The 21,436-nt window shown below is 39.8% G+C and overlaps 1 protein-coding gene and 1 long non-coding RNA gene across 2 annotated transcripts in view; one reads left to right on the forward strand and one right to left on the reverse strand.

Annotated features, from left to right (window-relative positions):
• LOC138854153 (uncharacterized) overlaps positions 1-490 on the reverse strand; it is a 139,053-nt gene extending 138,563 nt beyond the window's left edge. The window contains exon 1 of the long non-coding RNA XR_011393377.1: positions 371-490. This is a non-coding gene — a long non-coding RNA (uncharacterized lncRNA). The remainder of the gene's footprint in view (positions 1-370) is intronic.
• Positions 1-21,436, forward strand: part of LOC128695241 (kelch domain-containing protein 4) — a 75,240-nt gene that overhangs the window by 46,332 nt on the left and 7,472 nt on the right. The gene's annotated exons all lie outside the window — the stretch shown is intronic.

Raw genomic sequence — 21,436 nt, forward strand, 5'->3', positions numbered from 1 at the left:
AAGGGTGCTTTACACTACAGTTTTTAAACTGCAACATTAACACCCCTCCTTCAGAGTGCAGGCACTGTACTTCCCATCTCCAGGACTCAAGTCCGGCCTGCCGGTTTCCCTGAATCCCTTCATAAATGTTACTTTGCTCACACTCCAACAGCACGTCAAGTATTAAAAACCATTTGTCTCCATTCACTCCTATCAAACACGCTCACGCATGCCTGCAGAAATGTTTAATTCTTTGCAGTGTTCAAGAGTAAACACATGATGTCACCGTCTAATACCTGTCCGAATAGCCATTCCAATATGCAGTCATGAATGGGTTTACATTATTTATACTGTAGTTTAATAGCAAATAATGAACAAACAAAACACTCACCACACTGAGTGGTGGGAGGGCTGGCTGCCAGTTGCGGGGGTCGGTGGGAGGGTAGTAGGGACTCGCAGGTGGCGGGAAACTTAAATATGATTTGGCGGCTGGGAATTTGGTGGCTGGGAATTTGGCGGTTGGGAATTTGCGAATGTGTGAAGCCCGTGAAAGTTGAAAACGTGAATGTTGAGGAAGACCTGTATATACGTTTTCTTTGTCATTCATTCAACATTGCCACAATAAGCCTGAGTCACCTAGACATGAGGGAATGGGTGTGTGCACTCACTGTGTTCCATATTAAAATAATTGGGGATGCCTGGGCACCATATGCTCTTTTTTTCCTTTTAAAAGAGAAGATTTTTTTTTTCCTCAAAAAATTTGGGGCGCTACGTGAGTGAACGTATATATACGTTTGGACCGTTTAAGGGTTAAATTGTGGGTGCTGGTGTTTGTGGATGATTGTGAAGACAGTGGAGAGTTATGTTGTGGTCCTACTGGGCTGAGGTGGATGGTAGAGGTTCTGGTACTGAAGTTGATGGTTGTGCTGGAGTGTCTGAGTCACTCGGTAAGTCAGTCAAGTCACTCAATAAGTCAGTGAAGTCATTCAGTAAATCAGTCAAGTCATTCAGTAAGTCAGTCAAGTCATTCAGTAAGTCAGTCAAGTCATTCAGTAAGTCAGCCAAGTCACTCAGTCAGTCAGTTCAGTCAGTCAGTCAGTCAGTCAGTCATACAAACTCATGTTTACCTCTTTTTTGTGTGTACAAAGTAACACTTCATTACAGCTACAGGTTATCTCTTGTCTAACATCTTTGTTTCTTTGTTAATTCTAAGGCTGTAGTGTTTATACCTCTTCACGCCTTTCAACAACACTAGTAAGGCTACTGGGTGTCATGATTGCTTGGCAGATACAAGATATAGTAATTAAAATATCATAACACAATTCACAAACACAGCTGCTTTGTAGCAGAGAAAGACTGGACACTTATGAATTATGAACGCTGGGATGGTGGGGTGGTGTTGGGGAGTGGCAGGGGATGGTGGGGTGGTGTTGGGGAGTGGCAGGGGATGGTGGGAGGGCTCCCCGGTTGCTACACAACAAGGCGGCCGCTTGAGCAAGAGAATTTTTTTTCCCTTCCCACAAACTGAACTGTGTTAAAGTAATTGTACGACGTGTTACATAAAATTGTGCCTCAATTCTTCAATCGTGCAATACCCAAATCGTGCCAAATAAACTCGTGCTAAATGACAGTCTACTGTAATACAGAAATTGAGATACTCTGATTGGGTTTAGGACTGAAAATAACTTGACATTGAGCTCAAATTAGTGGAAATTTTCAATTTTTGCCGATGTTCAAGAGTAAACAAATCTCATTACTCGTCCAGTACACGTCAGCTGGTGGGTTTAATATGCATTTACAAATGCATTCATTCTATATTTGCAATTATTACAATAGTATTTCATAAGAGTAAAAATTCTACATAGAATTCATGTATAAATCCTGGAAACGTAACTAATGAACAGAGGAAATGTTATTTTAGTGCCAGGAAAGCCTGCATTGTTTATTCTGGGTTTTATTTTGAAATTTGTGTTAAATTGGCCAAATTACCAATTTCTGATCACTTTATTGGGTATTTCAAAATAAAACCCAGAATAAACAATGCAGGCTTTCCTGGCACTAAAATAACATTTCCTCTGTTCATTAGTTATGTTTCCAGGATTTATACATGAATTCTATGTAGAATTTTTACTCATACAAATAATATTTATTCACAAACAAAAAATAGAAGATTTACTCTTATGAAATACTATTTGATTGGGCGATTTCTTGTGCTCAGTCGATAAAATGGAAAACATACTAGCGAAGCCACTAAGAATTTGGTCGACTGGAATAATGTAGTTGGCCTGAAATGGGACTCAAATTGGGCAAAATCACTGATGCATAAATATTACTATATTCTCAAAAGCGTAATTTTGTCAGTTTTCTATGAAAAATTATACTTTTTGCTTTATTATCTACAGAAAATGATTGTCTACCATTTCATAAAAAAAAATAAAAAAAAAATTTGAAGAGAGTATTCTTGGAGACTGGACAAATTTTGGATCATCAGGAGCCGGGACAATGGAATGGTTAAACCTTTCACTGTCCAGACTCTCAAAATTAAAATTTCTCTCGGTGTACAAATTTAAATGTATATATATAATACAGTAAAAGAGTTTATTTTTCTGGTGGTAATGAAACGAAAAAAAAAATTTCCCATCAGTACTTATTGAGATATAAAGGCATGAGGTTCAAATTCAAATTTAAATTCAAATATTTATTTCCCTGCAAAGCTAACAATGTGTGGTTTACATGTTATAAAATTTGAATTACAAAGATGGCTGCTATCGTGCCTAGGCACTTCGGGCAGACTAATACTAATTCTTACGCTATATTGATATAGGTTATAATTGAGCAGTACAGTGGACCCCTACCTTACAATATTAATCCGTTCCTGAGAGTTCATCGTAAGCTGAAATTAACGTAAGGCGAATTAATTTTCCCCTTAAGAAATAATGGAAATCAAATTAATCCATGCAAGACACCCCAAAGTATGAAAAAAAAAAATTTTTTACCACATGAAATATTAATTTTAATACACACAAACTAAAGAAGACATGAATAATTACTACTCTACTAAGAATAGAATACATGACACTCACCTTTATTGAAGATCTGGTGATGACTGATGGGATGGGAGAAGGGGAGAGTGTGGAAGTTATTGTTTAGAAGGGGAATCCCCTTCCATTAGGACTTGAGGTAGCAAGTCCTTTTCCGGGGTTACTTCCCTTCTTCTTTTAATGCCACTAGGACCAGCTTGAGAGTCACTGGACCTCTGTCGCACAACAAATCTGTCCATAGAGCTCTATACCTCCCATTCCTTTAAGATTTGCCTAAAATGGGCCACAACATTGTCATTGTAATAGTCACCAGCACAGCTTGCAATAGCTGTGTTAGGGTGATTTTCATCCATAAAGGTTTGCACTTCAACCCACTTTGTGCACATTTCCTTAATCTTTGAAGTAGGCACAATGGATTCCACAACTGGCATAGGCTTCTCAGGGTTAGCCCCAAACCCTTCAAAATCTTTCTTAATTTCCATACTAATTCTCACCCTTTTTACCACAGGGTTGGCACTAGAAGCTTTCTTGGGGCCCATGGTGACTTATTTGCAGTTACAAGCACAAAAAACACTGTGATAAGGTGAAATGTACCGAATGTATGTGTGGATGTGACCGCACTGGCTGGCTTGTAAACACTGGCACTTAGGCCACACATGGGACGCGTCCCAGACGAATCACATAAGGCGAGTTTTTTATCGTGAGGCGAGGCAAAATTTTTGCGTTAAAATGTATCGTATGGCGGATTTAACGTAATGTGATGCCATCATAAGGCGGGGGTCCACTGTACATTTGAACATATTATTAGATATGTAATTAGATACATTCCCAATTAGGTACATGCATAATTAGGTTTAAAATAGTTAGGTACATTACAAATCATATAATAATATTACAAATGGTAGATTTAGTAATAGGATTCGATCTGTCTTGGCACGATACATTGTTTCTATTAAAGCCATTTTGGAAGAGTATCATAGACAAACTTAGGATTACCTGGAGTTTACCTGGAGAGGGCTTCAGGAGTCAACACCCTTGTGGCTTGGTCTCAGGCCAAGCCTCATGGTGGATCAGGGTCTGATCAACCAGGCTGTTTCTGCTGGCCGCATGCAAACTGACGTACAAACCACAGCCCGGTTGGTACTGACTTCAGGTGCCTTCAGGTAATCCCCTTTATGTAAGCTGGGAGGCAGGTGAACAGTCTTGGGCCCCGGACACTTAATGTGTTGTCTCTCAATGTACTCATGGCACCCTTGCTTTTCATCTGTGGAATGTTGCATCTCCTGCCAAGTCTTTTGCTTTCGTAGGGAGTGATTTTCGTGTGCAGGTTTGGTACCAATCCCTCCAAGACCTTCCAAGTGTATATTATCGTGTATCTCCTGCATTCCAGGGAATACAGATCAAGGACCTTCAACCATTCCAAGGAATTTAGGTGCCTCATCGTACTTATGTGTGCCGTGAAAGTTCTTTGTACTCTCTCCAGGTCTGCAATGTCTCCAGCCTTGAAGGGGGCCATTAGTGTACAGCAGTATTCCAGCCTAGAGATAACAATCGATTTGAAGAGGATCATCATGGGCTTGGTGTCCCTAGTTTTGAAGGTTCTCATTATCCATCCTATCATTTTCCTAGCAGAAGAGGTAGATACATTGTTATGGTCTTTCAAGGCAAGATCCTCTGACGTTATCTCCCAAGTCCTTCACATTTTTTTCCCTATTGTATGGTTACAATTTGTCGTATACCCTGATACATTTTTAATTTCCTCAAGTTTTCCATATCTGAGAACATAGTTGAAATTTCTCCTCATTGAACTTCATATTGTTTTGAGTGGCCCATTTAAAGATTTGGTTGATGTCCGCTTGGAGTCTTGTGGTGTCTTCGGTGGAGGTAACTACCATGGTAATCCAGGTATCTATGTCCGAAATAAAGATGTGCAACATGTGCAACATCTGGATATCTTTATTGTAGACGTTTCACCATCCAGTGGCTTTATCAATACAGATTCTAGGACATAATTAGAAGACAGTAGAACTATATACAAAAGATGAGGTAATCAGTCCCTCAGCCTTGGAGTTAGTGTTCACAGCATTGTGGTGGAGGAGAATCTGGAGCAAAGGCAAGGAGACTGGTGGTTATATAGGCGTCAGTGGATAGGGACGTGTAGCAGATGAGGGCATAGTCACTGATAGGTGGGATTCCCCAGTGGAAGTAGGTCCTACCCAAAGGGATGGATTAGTAGTAGTAGCCGTGAAGAAGGTCTGGTAGATGTCCTCTGAACCAAGATTCCATGATGTTGCAGTGTCTGACAAGTTGTGCAAGAAAGGTATAAAATACCAACAATATGAAAGTTAATACACATGTGCAACATCTGGATATCTTTATTGTAGACGTTTCGCCATCCAGTGGCTTTATCAATACAGATTCTAGGACATAATTAGAAGACAGTAGAACTATATACAAAAGATGAGGTGATCAGTCCCTCAGCCTTGGAGTTAGTGTTCACAGCATCGTGGCGGTGGACCTGTGTGGTAGCCGGCCGGAGGGATAACATTACGTTTTCTCTGCTCAGCCATCAGAGAAAACGTATGAATCTGCGTTTGGCTCAGCCACTCCCCCACTCCGCTTTTGTTCACAATTTTTGGCATGAAATATTCATTACTTCTCCCTTCATTTATGATGGCATCTAAAGGTAGTTGTTAGAAACGATTAAATTCAGTGAGCAAGGTATGTCGATGTTAATAATATGGCTCTGAGCCACAGTGTAGGTAGCCGGTAGGTGTAGCCCAGGCAGGCTACACCTGCTGGCTACCTACACTGACTTCTTACAAATGAATACTACTCACCTCTCTTCCTATATTAAGACTACACATATTTTAAGGTAAATAGTGAGTGTACTGTATGTGTATTTTAACTTTCTGGGATGTTTTAAATATCGTATATTAAATATGAGACGGGGAGCCAGGGCTACCTACACCCGACTTCCTACAAATAAGTACTACTCACCTCTCTCCCTACATTAACCCTTTCAGGGTTTCGGACATACTAGTACGGCTTACGCACCAGGGTTTTTGACGTACTAGTACACCTAAATTCTAGTGCCCTCAAATCTAGTGAGAGAAAGCTGGTAGGCCTACATATGAAAGAATGGGTCTATGTGGTCAGTATGCGCAGTATGAAAAAATCCTGCAGCACACAGTGCGTAATGAGAAAAAAAAAACTTTGACCGTGTTTTTGGATTAAAACAGCGACTTTGCACTGTATTTTCGTATGGTATTTATTGTTCTAGGTTGGTAGACAGCAACCACCCAGGGAAGTACTACCATCCTGCCAGATGACTGTGAAACAGAAACCTGTAACTGTTGTTACATGATGGTAGGATTGCTGGTGTCTCTTTCTGTGTCATAAACATGCTAGATAACAGGGATATCTTGCTACTCCTACTTACACTTTGGTCACACTTCGCAGACATGCACATGCATATATATATATATATATATATATATATATATATATATATATATATATATATATATATATATATATATATATATATATATATATATATATATATATGTATATATATATATATATATATATATATATATATATATATATATATATATATATATATATATATATATATATATATATATATATATATATATATATACATACATCTAGGTTTTTCTCCTTTTTCTAAATAGCTCCTGTTCTTCTTTATATCTTCTATTGTCCATGGGGAAGTGCAAAAGAATCTTTCCTCCGTAAGCCATGTGTGTCGTATGAAGCGACTAAAATGCCGGGAGCAATGGGCTAGTAACCCCTTCTCCTGGAAATATTTACTAAATAAGAGAAGAAGAAAAACTTTATAAAACTAGGATGCTTGAATGTGCGTGGATGTAGCGCAGATGACAAGTAACAGATGATTGCTGATGCTATGATTGAAAAGAAGTTGGATGTTCTGGCCCTAAGCGAAACAAAGCTGAAGGGGGTAGGGGAGTTTCGGTGGGGGGAAATAAATGGGGTTAAATCTGGAGTCTCTGAGAAGGGGTAGCAATAATGTTGAAGGATCAGTTATGGAAGGAGAAAAGAGAATATGAATGTGTAAATTCAAGGATTATGTGGATTAAAGTAAAGGTTGAATGCGAAAAGTGGGTCATAATAAGTGTGTATGCACCTGGAGAAGAGAGGAATGTAGAGGAGAGAGAGAGATTTTGGGAGATGTTAAATGAATGTATAGGAACCTTTGAACCAAGTGAGAGAGTAATTGTGGTAGGGGACCTGAATGCTAAAGTAGGAGAAACTTTTAGAGAGGGTGTGATAGGTAAGTTTGGGGTGCCAGGTGTAAATGATAATGGGAGCCCTTTTATTGAACTTTGTATAGAAAAGGATTTAGTTATAGGTAATACATATTTTAAGAAAAAGAGGATAAATAAGTACAGTAGGGCCCCACTTATATGGCAGGTTAGGTTCCGGGCTACCGCCGTAAAGTGGAACACCCTTTTTTTCCCCTTATAAATGCATACAAATATGTACTAGATAACAAGTTTACACTAACATATATTAAGTTAGCAATAGAACTAAGCATCAAAAAACAATAAAAAGTACAATACATACATAGTGCACTCATTACTTACTTTAAAATATTTATAATCTTAATCTAGGGTGAGACAAGTAGTATTTATTGTAAGAAATCAAGTGTGGTATGTATGGTAGTCAGCCAGGCTACATTACCAGGCCACCCCACCCACACATATATTCTATGATATTTCAATCAAATCAAATCAAAGTTTATTCTCTATAAGGAATACAATGCGGGGTTTACAGATTTTGCTTATTGTGTGGTTTACATGTAATACAATACAGTGGACCCCCGCATAACGATCACCTCCGAATGCAACCAGTTTTGTAAGTGTATTTATGTAAGTGCGTTTGTACGTGTATGTTTGGGGGTCTGAAATGGACTAATCTACTTCACAATATTCCCTATGGGAACAAATTCGGTCAGTACTGGCACCTGAACATACTTCTGGAGTGAAAAAATATCGTTAACCGGGGGTCCACTGTACTAATTACAGAGGGGGCCACTAGAACACCTAGCATGGCTAGGTATTTCGGGCAAACTTAGAATAATTCTTAACTCTAAATTATTATAAATTGTGGAGTAAGTTGACTAAATACTAAGTGACTAAATACTAGTTTGTGAGTTTAGCAATGTGAATGCTTTTGTTTTGGCACAATACATCGTTTCTATATGGGAGTATCACAGGCAAACTTATGACTAGTTAGGAATCATTATTATAAGATTAAGATACGTATTTCTGTGCTTATAGTCAAATTGGTGAGTGAGTGTAAGTGTGAACCACCAGGGCCAGACTCATGGAACTCTGTGTTCATCAAGAACTGCAAGAAGCCCCTATCACGAGCCTTTTCCATCCTATGGAGAGGGAGCATGGACACGGGGGTCGTCCCTCAGTTACTAAAAACAACAGACATAGCCCCACTCCACAAAGGGGGCAGTAAAGCAATAGCAAAGAACTACAGACCAATAGCACTAACATCCCATATCATAAAAATCTTTGAAAGGGTCCTAAGAAGCAAGATCACCACCCATCTAGAAACCCATCAGTTACACAACCCAGGGCAACATGGGTTTAGAACAGGTCGCTCCTGTCTGTCTCAACTATTGGATCACTACGACAAGGTCCTAAATGCACTAGAAGACAAAAAGAATGCAGATGTAATATATACAGACTTTGCAAAAGCCTTCGACAAGTGTGACCATGGCGTAATAGCGCACAAAATGCGTGCTAAAGGAATAACAGGAAAAGTCGGTCGATGGATCTATAATTTCCTCACAAACAGAACACAGAGAGTAGTCGTCAACAGAGTAAAGTCCGAGGCAGCTACGGTGAAAAGCTCTGTTCCACAAGGCACAGTACTAGCTCCCATCTTGTTCCTCATCCTCATATCCGACATAGACAAGGATGTCAGCCACAGCACCGTGTCTTCCTTTGCAGATGACACCCGAATCTGCATGACAGTGTCTTCCATTGCAGACACTGCAAGGCTCCAGGCGGACATCAACCAAATCTTTCAGTGGGCTGCGGAAAACAATATGAAGTTCAACGATGAGAAATTTCAATTATTCAGATATGGTAAACATGAGGAAATTAAATCTTCATCAGAGTACAAAACAAATTCTGGCCACAAAATAGAGCGAAACACCAACGTCAAAGACCTGGGAGTGATTATGTCGGAGGATCTCACCTTCAAGGACCATAACATTGTATCAATCGCATCTGCTAGAAAAATGACAGGATGGATAATGAGAACCTTCAAAACTAGGGAGGCCAAGCCCATGATGACACTCTTCAGGTCACTTGTTCTATCTAGGCTGGAATATTGCTGCACTCTAACAGCACCTTTCAAGGCAGGTGAAATTGCCGACCTAGAAAATGTACAGAGAACTTTCACGGCGCGCATAACGGAGATAAAACACCTCAATTACTGGGAGCGCTTGAGGTTTCTAAACCTGTATTCCATGGAACGCAGGAGGGAGAGATACATGATTATATACACCTGGAAAATCCTAGAGGGACTAGTACCGAACTTGCACACGAAAATCACTCATTACGAAAGCAAAAGACTTGGCAGACGATGCACCATCCCCCCAATGAAAAGCAGGGGTGTCACTAGCACGTTAAGAGACCATACAATAAGTGTCAGGGGCCCGAGACTGTTCAACTGCCTCCCAGCACACATAAGGGGGATTACCAACAGACCCCTGGCAGTCTTCAAGCTGGCACTGGACAAGCACCTAAAGTCAGTTCCTGATCAGCCGGGCTGTGGCTCGTACGTTGGTTTGCGTGCAGCCAGCAGCAGCAGCCTGGTTGATCAGGGGCTGATCCACCAGGAGGCCTGGTCACAGACCAGGCCGCGGGCGCGTTGACCCCCGAAACTCTCTCCAGGTAAACTCCAGGTGTATCAGGGAGATAAGATGTTTTCTAACAGTAGTTTTGAAGGTGATGAATGTGTCTGCAGTTCTAGAGTTTTCAGGTAGGGTGTTCCAGATTTTAGGGCCTTTGACATACATTGAATTTTTGTAAAGGTTTAGTCTGACACGGGGAATGTCATAGAGATGTTTGTGTCTGGTGTTATGCCTGTGGGTCCTGTCACAACTATCAAGAAAGCGGTGATTATTATTATTATTATTATGATTATTATTATTATTATTATTATTATTATTATTTCTAATATGGCGTCATTTGTGCAAGTCGTCTGCTACCACATCTCATAATTATGTTTATTTATTCTACTGTGGGGTGTATTTATCATCTTTATATGTTATGCATCGTGTTTATTATATAATTTTAAAAAAATGTCGTAGATGGATTAACGAAAATATGTATATTAACGTAATATACGACATTTAATGAGACTCGATGATTATTATTATCATTACTAATATGACGTCCCGAGACATAAGGCACTCTTACTGATTTTAATGTGTACCTGCACGCCAGCACAGTGCATAAGTTTATTTAGGTACAGGTATACATAAGTATAATTATCAGAGTATATATAAAATAAGAAATAACTTTTAAAAACACTTGAAATTTTGTTGTTTCCAGACATAATGGAGAGACTTAGTGCTTCGATCTCACAGAGAATGTAAACAAACTGGGTGGGGCGCGGTGACCATATTAGAAAGTCAGGTGGGGGGAGGCATATAGCGAGTTTTGGTCATAATTTGAAATGACCGTATTAGCGGAATGCCATAAAGCAAAATGCCGTAAAGCGGGGCCCTACTGTATACAAGATATGATGTAGGGCGAAATGACAGTAGTTTGTTGGATTATGTATTAGTAGGTAAAAGACTGTTGAGTAGACTTCAGGATGTACATGTTTATAGAGGGGCCACAGATATATCAGATCACTTTTTAGTTGTAGCTACACTGAGAGTAAAAGGTAGATGGGATACAAGGAGAATAGAAGCATCAGGGAAGAGAGAGGTGAAGGTTTATAAACTAAAAGAGGAGGCAGTTAGGGTAAGATATAAACAGCTATTGGAGGATAGATGGGCTAATGAGAGCATAGGCAATGGGGTTGAAGAGGTATGGGGTAGGTTTAAAAATGTAGTGTTAGAGTGTTCAGCAGAAGTTTGTGGTTACAGGAAAGTGGGTGCAGGAGGGAAGAGGAGCGATTGGTGGAATGATGATGTAAAGAGAGTAGTAAGGGAGAAAAAGTTAGCATATGAGAAGTTTTTACAAAGTAGAAGTGATGCAAGGAGGGAAGAGTATATGGAGAAAAAGAGAGAGGTTAAGAGAGTGGTGAAGCAATGTAAAAAGAGAGCAAATGAGAGAGTGGGTGAGATGTTATCAACAAATTTTGTTGAAAATAAGAAAAAGTTTTGGAGTGAGATTAACAAATTAAGGAAGCCTAGAGAAGAAATGGATTTGTCAGTTAACTCTTTGAGGGTCGAGAGGCCCTCTCCCAAACTCATTCTCAGGGTCGAAAATTTTTCGAAAAAAAAAAAGTTTTCTTATGAAATGATAGAGAATCTCTTTCCGATCATAATGACACCAAAAGTATGAAATTTGATGAAAAACTTAGGGAATTGTGCTCTTGGGAAGTTAGCAGTCTCAAAGTTGGCGATTTTGCCCACTTGGGCCCTATTTTCAGCCAATTCCAATGTTGCCGTTGACTAAAATCACAGCTGCTTCCCTGGAATTCCATTTGTTCTATCGATTGAGTACAAGATTCCGCCCATTTACCAATTTTAACTACCCAATAAAGTGGTCAGAAATTGGCAATTTGGGCAATTTCACACAAATTTCAAAAGATGCCAATTTCAAAACAGGGCTCAGAATAAACAAGACATACATTCATGGCACTAAAATAACATTTTACCTGCTCATTAGTCATGTCTCTAGACCCTCTTACAATACTTTTGCTTTCCATTTTAAATTTTTATTCTCACAGAAAATAGAAGGTTTTCTGTTATGTATACTACTGCATCATTGTAAAAAGGGTATAAATAATATCAGCACACTTATGAAAGAATATTAGACTCACCAATTGATGTGTATTGGACGCGTGGCTTGATTTGTTTAATCTTGAATATCGGCAAAAATCGATAATTTTCACTACTTTGAGCTCACTTTCAAGGTACTTTTCATCGTGAAACCAATCAAAATCATCTCTGATTCTGTAATATATCTTCCATTCTATCAAATGAGACCAAGGAAATGAGAACACAACCATAAATACCATACAAAAATTCACTAGAAAGTCGCTGTTTTAAACCAAAAACACAGTCGAAGTGTTTTTTTTTTTCTCATTATGCACAGCGTGCTTCAGGATTTTTTTTTATACTGCGCACACTGACCACACAGACCCATTCTTTCAGATTTGAAGGCACTAGAATTTAGGCATACAAGTACGTGACCGACACTGGTTGCAGTGACATACTAGTATGTGACCGACCCTCAAAAGGTTAAAAATAGGAGAGGAGAGTTATTAAATGGAGAGTTAGAGGTATTGGGAAGATGGAGGGAATATTTTGAGGAATTGTTAAATGTTGATGAATATAGGGAAGCTGTGATTTCATGTATAGCGCAAGGAGGAATAACATCTAGGAGTGAGGAAGAGTCAGTTGTGAGTGTGAGGGAAGTTTGTGAGGCAGTAGGTAAAATGAAAGGGGGTAAGGCAGCTGGGATTGATGGGATAAAGATAGAAATGTTAAAAGCAGGTGGGGATATAGTTTTGGAGTGGTTGGTGCTATTATTTAATAAATGTATGGAAGAGGGTAAGGTACCTAGGGATTGGCAGAGAGCATGCATAGTTCCCTTGTATAAAGGCAAAGGGGACAAAAGAGAGTGCGAAAATTATAGGGGGATAAGTCTGTTGAGTATACCTGGCAAAGTGTATGGTAGAGTTATTATTGAAAGAATTAAGAGTAAGACGGAGAAGAGGATAGCAGATGAACAAGGAGGCTTTAAGAAAGGTAGGGGGGAGTGTGGACCAGGTGTTTACAGTGAAACATATAAGTGAACAGTATTTAGATAAGGCTAAAGAGGTTTTTGTGGCATTTATGGATTCGGAAAAGGCATATGACAGGGTGGATAGGGGGGCAATGTGGCAGATGTTGCAGGTGTATGGTATAGGAGGTAGGTTACTGAAAGCAGTGAAGAGTTTTTACGAGGATAGTGAGGCTCAAGTTAGAGTATGTAGGAAAGAGGGAGATTATTTCCCAGTAAAAGAAGGCCTTAGACAAGGATGTGTGATGTCACCGTGGTTGTTTAATATATTTATAGATGGGGTTGTAAGAGAAGTAAATGCGAGGGTCTTGGCAAGAGGCGTGGAGTTAAAAGATAAAGAATCACACATAAAGTGGGAGTTGTCACAGTTGCTCTTTGCTGATGACACTGTGCTCTTGGGTGATTCTGAAGAGAAGTTGCAGAGGTTGGTGGATGAATTTGGTAGGGTATGTAAAAGAAGAAAATTGAAAGTGAATACAGGAAAGAGTTGGGTTATGAGGATAACAAAAAGATTAGGTGATGAAAGATTGGATATCAGATTGGAGGGAGAGAGTATGGAGGAGGTGAATGTATTCAGATATTTGGGAGTGGACGTGTCAGCGGATGGGTCTATGAAAGGTGAGATGAATCATAGAATTGATGAGGTGAAAAGGGTGAGCGGTGCACTTAGGAGTATGTAGACACAAAGAACTTTGTCCTTGGAGGCAAAGAGGGGACTCTATGAGAGTATAGTTTTACCAATGCTCTTATATGGGTGTGAAGCATGGGTGATGAATGTTGCAGCGAGGAAAAGGCTGGAGGCTGTGGAAATGTCATGTCTGAGGGTAATGTGTGGTGTGAATATAATGCAGAGAATTCGTAGTTTGGAAGTTAGGAGGAGGTGTGGGATTGCCAAAACTGTTGTCCAGAGGGCTGAGGAAGGGTTGTTGAGGTGGTTTGGACATGTAGAAAGAATGGAGCGAAACAGAATGACTTCAAGAGTGTATCAGTCTGTAGTAGAAGGAAGGCAGGGTAGGGGTTGGCCTAGGAAAGGTTGGAGGGAGGGGGTAAAGGAGGTTTTGTGTGCAAGGGGCTTGGACTTCCAGCAGGCATGCGTGAGCGTGTTTGATAGGAGTGGATGGAGACAAATGGTTTTTAATACTTGACATGCTGTTGGAGTGTGAGCAAAGTAACATTTATGAAGGGATTCAGGGAAACTGGCAGGCCGGACTTGAGTCCTGGAGATGGGAAGTACAGTGCCTGCACTCTGAAGGAGGGGTGTTAATGTTGCATTTTAAAAACTGTAGTGTAAAGCACCCTTCTGGCAAGACAGTGATGGAGTAAATGATGGTGAAAGTTTTTCTTCTTCGGGCCACCCTGCCTTGGTGGGAATCGGCCAGTGTGATAATAAAAATAATAAAAATAATTTATTGTTATATTCTAGTTTTCCTGGTCTCATTTTATAGAATGGAAGACATATTACAGAAATTGAGGTGATTTTGACTGGTTTTGCAATGAAAAGTACCTTGAAATTGAGCTCAAAGTAGCAGAAATGTTCAATTTTTACCAAAGTTCAAAAGTAAACAAATCATGCCAAGCGTCCAGTACACGTCAACAGATAAGTCTAATATTCTTTCACAAGTGTGCTGATATTATTTATACCATTTCTACACTAATGCAGTAGTCTGCATAACAGTAAATCTTCTATTTTTTGTAAGAATAAAAATTCAAAGTGGAAAGCAAAAGAATGTAAGGGGGCATGGGGATGTGACAAATGAACAGAGGAAATGTTATTTTAGTGCCAGGAATGTCTTTCTTCTTTATTGTGGACCCTATTTGGAAATTGGCATCTTTTAAAATTTGTGTGAAATTGGCAAAATTGCTAAATTCTGACCACTGTATTGGATAGTTGAAATCGGTAAATGGGTGGTTTCTTGTACTCATTCGATAGAAAAAATGGAGTTCTAGCAAAATAGTTATGATTTTTGTCAATTAGTTCACTGGAATTGGCTGAAAATAGGGCTGAAAGTGGGCAAAATCGCCGATGCGTAAGCATCGTCGAGACCGCTAACTTTGCAAGAGCATAATTCCGTAAGTTTTCCATCAAATTTCATACTTTTGGTGTCATTATGATCGGGAAAGGATTCTCTATCTTTTCATAAGAAAAAATAATTATTTTTTTTTTAAATTTGGGCGACCCTGAGAACAAGTCTGGGAGAGGGCCTGTCGACCCTGAAAGGGTTAAGATTACAAATACTTTAAGTAATGAATGTACTGTGAATGTATTTTACTTTGTGTGTTTGTCATCAATAGTTCTATTACTAACTTAATATAATTTAGTGTAAACTTGTTGTCTGGCATTTATATGCATTTATAAATGGAAAAAATGGCGTTCTGCCTTCAGGCAATGTCTGCTTTCCGGCGACAGCCTGGTACCTAACCCGCCGTATAAGTGGGGCCCTACTGTATGTACGTCTTACGAGCCACCGTGTTTGATGTATTAATACGCATAAATTTTAGTGGCCTCAAATAAAGCGGGAGAAAGCTGGTAGGCCTATATGTCAGAGAATTGGTCTGCGTGGTGGGTGTGCACCCTGTGAAAAAAATCAATGACTCGGTGGTGCATTGTAGGAACACCATCTTTGTAGTCCTTGTTCACCATACCTCACGGTAAGAAGTACCTCACTCCTCGGCAGATTGGAGGTCTTTTGTTCCCAAGTGATAGCTCTAACAGCGATTGAAGTGCCAGTGAAAGTTAATTTCATGGTTTTGGAGAGGGCATGACCAAAAGCAGTGTCCAGGATAGCGTAATTAGTGATGAAAACCCAGATGACCCACAACCTTCCACCTCTCGTGCTGGGCCATCTCATTCACGTTCATCTGTACCAGGACGAAAGAGGAAACTGTTTTCCCATGTACAGGATTCAGATGTGAACAGTGAAAGTGATAGTGATTTCCAAGCTATTGAAAGCAGTTCTAGTTGTGACAGTGAGGGTGAATATTCTCCAGTGAAGCGGCAGTATGTACAACGCAGCATGTGTTCTGGTAGTGTGCCATGTGTTGTTCCAAGAGGAAGGAGTAAATCTGATAATGAAGATGATGATATTGTTACAATGGGGATGAGTAATGTGTGTGGGGCAGCAGGTGGTGGTGGTGGTGACATGAGTCATATAGCACCAGCAGTAGGCCATGCTACTACCCATGCTGCTAACTCAGCACAGCCACAACCACCCTCAACCACCCCCACACTCCCACAGCATCCACAACCACAACCTGCACAACCACAACTACCTGTAAATATCCAGTACCCACCAGCAGACCACATCTAGGATTGGCAGCAAGGTGACAGTTTTGTTCCCAATCCCCAGCACTTTGACGAAATACAAAGTGGAATACGGCCATCATGTACACTTGAGAACAATACCACTGAACCAGAATGCTTTCAGTTATTCTTCGATGAACCCCTGATGGACATTATTGTCAGGGAAAGCAATATATACTTTGAGTACACCATGTCAAACACAATTCTTCACCAAGGTCATGGCTACACCAGTGGAAGGACACAACTGTGGCAGAGATGTATGTTTCTGTTCTTTGCCACAATAATGCTTATGCCACATGTGTATAAGCACAGTGTCAACACATACTGGTCGACAGACCACCTGATTTCAACCCCAGCTTTTGGTGACATTATACCAGTGAATCGATTTGTGCTGTTATGTATGCTACACTTCTCAGACAAAACAAGGTCTGACAGAAGCGACAGGTTATGTAAGATCAGGAATGTGTTCATGTACCTCAAACAAAAGTGCTGTATGTATTTTTATCCCTTCAGGAAGCTTGTTATTGATGAGTCTTTGATTTTGTTCAAAGGCAGACTGTCATTCAAGCATTATATACCAAGCAAGAGGAAATGCTTTGGTATAAAGCTATTTGTACTATGTGATTGCAAAAGTGGTCTGGTTTTGGATATAATTGTGTACACTGGCAGTAATACATTGCAAGATACCAGGCAGTTACTGGGCATCTTTGGTGATGTGGTTAGAACAATGATGGAACCATATCTTGGTAAGGGGCATATTTTATATACTGATAACTGGTACATAAGTCCTTTACTCACTGATTTCTTGAGACTGAACATGACAGACGCGTGTGGCACAGTGCGTGGAAATCGTAGACATGTGCCTAGGTTCGATGCAGGCACTCGTAGAGGTGAAGTTCAAGTATTTGCTGCCAATGACATCATGGCATTTCGGTGGTATGACACACATGATGTCACAATGTTCACATCAGAAAGCCGACATGAAATGGTAGACACTGGCAAGCAGAATAGAGAGACCAATGAACCCATTGTAAAACCTGCAGCTGTGATGGACTACAACCTCAATATGCACTTAGCAGACAAATGTGACATGCAGATTGTGTTTGCAAGAGTTATAAGTGGTACATAAAACTCTTTTTCTATCTTCTTAACATTTCCATGCTGAATGCTTATAATATGTATAAGTTAAAGACCAACAACAAACCCAAATATGGTGAATTTTGTTTGTCAGTTATCAGACAAATAATATTCAAGTACCAAGGAACAACACTTGCAATAGACCTGCGCCCACAAAATTAGCAACACATGCCCTCATGTCTGAGGCCTGGTGATCACTACCCCATACCACTGCCTCCTACTACTTTCAAGAAAAATGCTGAGAAGAGGTGTTATGTCTGTGCACATATCACAAAATGTCCACAAAATGCAGAGACACTCGTTTTATGTGTGAGGAGCGTAAAACACCATTGTGCATACACTAATGTTTCAAAGAATTCCACAAGCTGCATCAGTTCTAGGAAACTGTCCAGTGATTGTACATATGTAAAATCAAATCAAATCAAGTTTATTCTCTATAAGGATTACAATGCTGAGTTTACAGAATTTGGATATTGTGTGGTTTACATGTTTAAAATACTAATTATAGAGGAGGCAACTAGAACACCTAGCATGGCTAGGCATTTTGGGCAGACTTAGATTAATTCTTAACTTTAAAATATTACAAATTATGTGGTAAGTTGGTATTATGGCTAAGTGACTAAATACTAGTTTGTGAGTTTAGCAATGTGGATACTTTTGTTTTTGCACAATACATAGTTTCAGTATTGGAGTATCACAGGCCAACTTATGACTAGTTAGGATTCATTATTTTAAGATTAAGATTGATATTTCTGTGTTTATGGTCAAGTGGGTGAGTGAGTGTAAGTGTGAACCACCAGGTGGTATTCATGTAATTAGTTGACGGGGCGTATCAGGGAGATAAGATGTTTTCTAATGGTAGTTTTGAAGGTGATGAATGTGTCTGCAGTTCTAGAGTATTCAGGGAGGGTGTTCCAGATTTTAGGGCCTTTGACATTGTGAAGGCTTACTCAGCCCTGTAATAACTTCAGACAGTATTACTCAGGCTGGCTCCTCGTCAGGAAAATTAATGAATAGAAGAAAAAGAAATAATAACAGACAAACATAAACACTTTATTATACAGAAAATATAAAATATAAAACACTTAAATATGAAATATTAATCCTACATTAAAGAAAATGAAAAATGAAAAATATAAATAACTGAATTCAACGCTAATATATATAGGGGTGTCTGGTGTTGGTGACACTGTTGTTGAAATCGTAGCCGTTGCTGATGATGGGGGGGGGATCGCAGGTGTTGGTTACGACCCACTGGCTAGCTCTTCACAGTATAGCCGTGAGTATTATATCCCGATGACAGGAAAGCAGGTTCTTTACCGCTGCAATGATGTGGGGTTATGTCCTGCAATTTCATACAGGTGCACAGGTAATTAACCCTTTGTCGAGCACGGCCAAAAAAATTCGGTATTAATTACGTGTTTTGGGGGCGTGTCATACTCCGTGCCCCGCGCGGCCAGCTTCCCGTTCTTTAGTTCCAACCAATCACAAGCCTTCCCTGAGTCTCTTCAGCTAAGTACAGTTCGCTTCTGCCGCCTTCCCATTGGTTGAGAGATCAAAATATAAACACTGGTGGCTTGGCTCCGCCCACACACGCATTTTTCCCTCCACCCTTACTAATCTACTCTTGGATTATACATTCTACAATGTCGGTAAGTACTGATTGTTGTGTTTAGTGCTTACATGAATAGTTTAGGCATATTTTGATATATACCTAAAGTCCGTGTGAAGCATAATATGAGTGTAGCATGCAGTTGAAAAAAGTGCAAGCATTTTATACCGAATTATTTCAGTCTTGCCCGAGTTTCCGGGAATGTCCAATTTTAGTCAAATAAATATTTATAAAAAAATTTCAATTGCATATATGAACTCTGTAGTGGTCTGGATCTATACAGGAGGTTTCTATTGTCCTTCCAGATCAATGAGAAGTTGTTTTATGGGGAGCAGTCCACCAGCAGGTCGAGGTATGTCTGCGTTTCTGAAGAGAGTGATTCAGAAGCAGAGGTACATGAACCAGAATTGCTGGATAGTGGTGATGAATACTTGCCACCGGATGCACAGGTGTCAAGTGATGATGAGGAGGAAGAAAGGCCAGCCAAAAAACAGAAATTAGTGAAGAAAAAGTAAGGTATTACGATTGCAACTATTGCAGCCACTCGAAGAAATTGGTCACATCCTCATTCCAGTGTTCTGTATGCAAAGTAAATCTGGATAAAGAGTGATAGAAATTGCTTCAGCGACTACCATACCATCAATTAGCAATATAGAATAATTGGTCATCCAAATGAATCTCAGGAATATAGGGATTGAAAGTTGCATCCCTTTGCAATTTGTCATTGTTGAGATTTGCTTCCTTTTTATATTTTTGTAACAATTAAAAAATGTTTTGATTCAAGTTCCATTTATGTTTTTTATATTGTCTGTTTGTATATTAAATTTAAAAAATTGTTTTGGTGTGTTTTATTAACAATTGCAAGTTTGCAACATAAAATTTTTTAATCCCTTTGTCGGGCCCAGCCGAATATTTTCGGTCTTCGGAGATTAGCAATTGCTCGAAAACTAACCATCAGAAATCAATTTATATGGGATCAGTGACCTTGTATTGAGTTACTCTATCCACCATAGGGAGTTCAGTTCGAATTTCAAATTTTCGGACCCCTTGCATGATAAAGGGTTAAATCCAAAATGGGACGTCTCCAGGACGTTAGTCCGTCTCCATCAGTTCTTCTCGTTGATTGACAGGTGACCCTCTCTGTTATCCAAGCTGAAAAGATAGACAGGTTACCCACTGCTTAAATAATCACTCTCCATGATAAGTACAATACCTAAAAGACGTGGTGATTATTACAAGTCAACTTAGAGCAAGGCTGAAAAGACTAAGTTTATTATTGGTCAAAAGTGAAGCTTTCAACCAATAAATCCACTAGAATACAAGGCAGGCATGTACTTACAGTAGTGTTGGGAGCTGTGAGTCGAGTGATTTACTGTTTGACCAGAGCCCCACACGTCACCTTTCGGGGGGGGGGAAGAGGGAGGGGAAGAGATAGTGGGAGCTAGACTGACCCTACGTTAACAAGCAGCCGGCAATCAAACTATCACTTTAGGGGTGGGGGAGAAAAGGCGGAAATAGCGAGAGCTGGACTTACCCTACCTTAACAAGTAGCCGGCAATGAAACTATTGTTACTACAGTGGTCCCTCAATAATCGTCCATAATCCGTTCCTGGAAGTGGGACTATTATCGAAATGGACGATTTTCGAATCAATTTTCCCCATAAGAAATAATGTAAATCCAATTAATTCGTTCCAGACACCTAGAAGTATCAACAAAATTTTTTTTTTTTTTTTTACCTAAAAGATAGATTTACATGCACAAAAGAATGAACATTCAACATGACAGTTACCTTTATTGAAGGCTGTTGTTGATGAATGGAAGACAGGGAGGAGGAGAGAGGGAAGAGAGGTTATTTGGAAGGGGAATCCCCCTCCATAAGGACTCTAGGGCACTAATAAAATGTATAAATGAGCATTGGTAATAGGGGTAGTTGATGAGTGGAATGGTCTGCCTAGTAGGGTGATCAAAGCTAAAACAATGGGTAGTTTCAAATTTAGGTTGGATAAATACACGAATGAGAGGGGTTGGATTTGAGTCGGACTTGCACCTGAGCTTATTGCTTGGGTAGCATTTGTTCTCTTAGTGGGTTGGATTTGTGAAGGACCGGCCTAGTATGGGCCAACAGGCTTATTGCAGTGTTCCTCCTTTCCAATGTTCTAAAAGCTATGGCTTGGGTAGTTTCAAATTTAGGCTGGATAAATACACAAGTGAAAGGGGATGGATTTGAGTCCGACTTGCACCTGAGTTTATTGCTTGGGTAGCATTTGTTCTGTTAGTGGGTTGGATTTGTGAAGGACTGGCCTAGTATGGGCCAGCAGGCCTGTT

The sequence above is a fragment of the Cherax quadricarinatus genome, chromosome 50, assembly GCF_038502225.1.
Source record: "Cherax quadricarinatus isolate ZL_2023a chromosome 50, ASM3850222v1, whole genome shotgun sequence".
Taxonomy (NCBI): Eukaryota; Metazoa; Arthropoda; class Malacostraca; order Decapoda; family Parastacidae; genus Cherax; species Cherax quadricarinatus.